Consider the following 4,559-nt stretch of genomic DNA (forward strand, 5'->3'; position numbering starts at 1 on the left):
TGCAGCGCATGCGCGGCGCCGCGGCCCCCTCCGCTCCGCCCCCAGGGCCAGGCCGCAGCCCTCACGGCAACTGCGCGCCGCGGGGTAGGGTGGGCGCAGCAGGTTTCTGTACTGATCGCAACGCTCGCCCCACGCGCAAGTCAGAATCATCAAAACACTCCGCCGACCCTAAGGCACTCGCCGCCACGCAGCGTGGGCAGCTGGAGGCCTCCTTCCTCAGCGGGCGCTCCGCGGGACAAGGGGCGAAGGGCTGAGGCGCAGCCAAGGGACAGCGGGGGGGGCAAGCCCTGCACCAACGGCCCGACGGGCCTGTGGGCATGCGCACCGCCGAAGGCATAGAGTCCGACTCTATGCTAACTCTCCGATTCCTGCCTATTGCTGGCGCCCTGGTCCAAGCAAATGTCTCTGCTCTCTGACAAGTATTGACTGAATGCTTTCTCAGAAATACTATTTTCTGAACTATTATGAGAAACACTTCCTCAGAAGTATTCTGGGGCAGGGATTTAGCCTCCAATTCACCCCATTAAATTACCGTGGCATATTCTGCTTGTCTTTCTCCATTGCACATAAAGCTACTTCCATCTGCGTATAATTCCAAATCTGCCCTTTCCAATGGTTCATCTTCCAGATCTCGTCTATTAGCACAGACTCACTCAACTGTAGTTAAGCAATCATGCTGCAAGGGTTCCTGTTCAGCTACAGGCAGCGAAGTGGCTGGGCTCAGCGTACATACTGCGTTCAGTGTCACACCCTCTGGGTCTGTCGGGATGGCCTGGTGTTTTGCCAACCACGCTGCAGAAACCCAATGGCGTCCTCCGCCGTTTAGAACAGCTAACACTGCATAAGGTACCAGTACCACTGTGGGCTGTCCCAGGGTGGGCTTTTCCTGTATCAGCAAAGCAGTAGCTGCTACAGCTCGAGGCGACCCAGCGCAGTTGCACGGACAGGCGTTGCAGGACAGTACGTGGCAGCAGCGGCGGTGGGGGCACCAGGCAATGGAGGATCACCCCTGCTTGGCCTACTGCCACGAGAGTGAGGGAAAACCACAGCCAGGCTTCCCCATCCAACAGGTCATCTGTACTACTCACCTGAGGCTGGCGGGCGAGGGGGCAGAGCAGAGCAGCAAAGATCAGAACTCATTGCCTTTGTCTTATTAAACTATGCATCGCCTTCCTAACATGTGATCCTTATCAGAGTAAAATATTCTTAAGTCAGATGTTCTTCCTGAGGGAACCAGCTAGTTTCACCAGTCTTAACATGAAGTGGCAGTAACATGGGAGAGTGTAAGGGGGAATGAAAACAGGATTTGTACAGTAACATCTTTTTTCTTCTTAGAAGATGGCAAAAGAAATAACCCTGTCACCCTCTGCCATCCCTATTTGGTATCTGGAGAAGCACCTATCACTTGGATGCTTTTAAATTATCCTTTCTGAAATGAACATCCCTTGCTGCAGTTCATACAGCTTTCCATAGCAACAATGAAAGCTAAGTTTTCCAATATATTAAGAACTCAAGGGAAACATTCATTTCCTCACAAGTCATTCTGAAGTTATTTTAATTCTGAAAGACTACCAGTAATCAGTATTAAAAAAAAAAAAAAAAAAAAATCTAAAAACTCATTTTGGTCATACAGAAGATGACTCCTGTCTAGCCACCAAACAGCATCAACTCCAGAGCAGAGAAGCTATGGGCATATTATACTTAGCGTTAACTACAGGGCGAAACTACAGACCTTCAAGAGGTCTAATCCATTGCCAGAGAACAACTCCTCCAATCTCTGAAGTGGACTCCCCTAGGAACAAGTAACTTCACAGGCTGCATGCATCCTTCTACAGATGCAGGTACAAACAGTGCATGAACTGCCACAAAGTATCACCAATATATTGGTACTTGACAGACACCAGCTCAGAAAACAGAAGAGCTGAAAAGAAATAAAGTGGCTAAGGCAATTTTTCTTATCGCCATTTACTAAAAACAACTGGAATAGCTGTTAGCAGCAAAAATTTGACATCTGTGCAAACTATTAAATAAATTAATCCTTTAAGGGTAAAGTCATATGTTAAGTTCCTCTAGGACATCAGTTAAATCAAAACTTGCATGTCACACGATGATATATGTCAAGGTTTCTTCCAAGTGTTAAAGAAAAATTACATTTTTACATTGTGCATATCAAATTCACCTTGAAGGTTGCACTACATCTTGCTAAAAATTTTTCCTAATTTAAATGCTTTTACATAGGGTTGGAGATTACTCACGCTTCTTTCCAACTACACATTAACTTATTGTAAACATGCATTTTCTTTCCAAAAAGGGAAATTTAAATAGGAACCATAGCTGAACACCCAAGATCAAGCCGATGACTGGGCAGTGTGAACAGGTACTAGCCTATTTTGACATCTGTTTACCCGTTACTCAACCGAACAAGTCTCAAAACAAGCAGCACCCTTCTCAACCATCCTCTCTAAATGCCACCAGGGTCCAAGCATGCAAGTCTCAGTCCCTTGCATACCACTGAATTCATAGCAGCTGAGCCCCTAGAACTCCCTGTTAGGTGTTCACTGAAGTAAATAGAAACAAGGAAGAAACAGTTAAGATTACCACACGGAGTACTTGGATAGTGACATCTGTAGATGATGTGTGAAACAAATTCAGACACTGCTCATTTGAGAACTATGTCACCTTCCAGGGTATCTTTGTTTCAAGACCAAAACCACTAAACTGGCAGAGAAAGGTACAGTTAAACAGGGAATTGTTTTGCACATTCCTCTGCAAAAGAGTACAGCTAACTTTGTTCACAATGCCAATATTTAGAGATGATGAAGTTCCAGATACGAAGTTAACATTAAGGGCTCAACTTCATGATTCTGAGAGAAACAAAGCTTTCTAGAGAAAGTATTAAAATTAAGAAAATTGACATTTTTCCACTGATCATCACAATCAATTTGTTACGAGTTGTTTCAAGGAGCTTCTCCTTGAGAAATCTTGATGGACAGAGAATCCATTGATACTAACAAGATTTAACATGATCAGATGGTCATGTTTTTCCAGACTAAAAGATACATAGAAGAAAAAAAATACTTTGGCCCTGTAGAAAATGAGCCAATTCACTGTGGACCCTATCAGCATGAGTTTAAAAGTCTTCAGGTGATTTAGGAGTCTTCAATTAGAAAACAAATGGTTCAAGTGCATATCTGAAAATTACTTTTAGGCTCCTGGCCCTGATTAGAGGGAAGAAAGCAGATTTAAACAGCCTGTAATACATAAGTAATTCTCATTGCAAATTGAGATTTTCCATGAAGAATCTAACATGATTTTTTTTGAGCTCCCCCACTATCATAAATAATTTGACTACTGTTACTAAGCTTCCAACTAGGAGTTGAGATGATGGAATGCCCAAGCCCAACACTTCACTTAATTTGTGGACGAAATGTATAGTCACAGATCCAGAAGTGGATTGTATGTTGGCTGGCAAAGCATTTGTTCACATCCCACTTATATCTTGCCCTTAAAGGGAAAAGGTGTGAAATTAGAGGCTATAAAGAGATCCTGTACAATACGATCCTCAAAGTCAGTCTCATAGCCACATATGCATGGCATATGGTACAAGATAGTATGTTAAGAGTGGGATGCTATAAATAAGCTACATTTCTGCTGGATAAAGAAATCACTCAATTTTTGGACTTCTCTGATTAACCAGAAAGTTCCAGGAATCCTCACTAGGCTAGTCAAAACAGGTACCAAAAATGCGTGCCCAGGCTCAGAGTGTACTGCCCTATGAGGAGGAATTTAGTGCCACTTCTGCTCAAAGCCAACTTTGATATTGACACAGCTGTTTGAGAAATCTTAGCCAGCCCTGAAGCTGCCTTGAGAAAAAGCTGAAAGATGTTCTAGCAATAGCATCCTCCAGCCCCCATCTTCTCCATGAAGATGCATTTAAACTGAAGCTCTCACGCTTCATTCCCAGCCTCAGCTGCATTGCACCTTTGCTATCAACAAAGATTCAATTTGTCATTCGCATCTGATGAACAATGTGAATTGATCATTATCAGAATTCAATTAGAATAATGTCACAAAACTGGAAAGGCAAAAGATGACCCAAAATTCAGAGCTTCTGAGAGCCCTACCATGCCATAGGTTTTAAAAAGCTCTAGATTTTTGGTTCCGAACCTCTTACCTTCCTAGCTCAACAGCTGGCTATCATAATCCATCTTTTCACCAAGGACACAAGAATGTTTTTAAATACAATTAAATTTTCACATTTTCTGTAATTTGTGATAAATGGAAGCCAAATTCCAAACATGCTATTTAAATGAGTTACTCAGGGGAAATAGGATTTTGTATCAGAAAAAAAAAATAAACAATCAGAGACTGGCCCTGCTGTTTCTTCATATCAGGCCTACAACTTCTTATAATAGTCTTTTGAAATCATACCACTGTGATATTTTGCCAGGCTAGGCTAGCAAATCAATATTCTTTTGAAACGCATGTTTGGTATCAAAAGTTCTAATGGGAAGTACAGTAATAAAAATATGTAATTGAGTAATTCATGCTAGGAGAGC

The sequence above is a fragment of the Tyto alba genome, unplaced genomic scaffold (genome assembly GCF_018691265.1).
Source record: "Tyto alba isolate M040663 unplaced genomic scaffold, T.alba_DEE_v4.0 Super-Scaffold_13, whole genome shotgun sequence".
In the NCBI taxonomy this organism is placed as follows: Eukaryota; Metazoa; Chordata; class Aves; order Strigiformes; family Tytonidae; genus Tyto; species Tyto alba.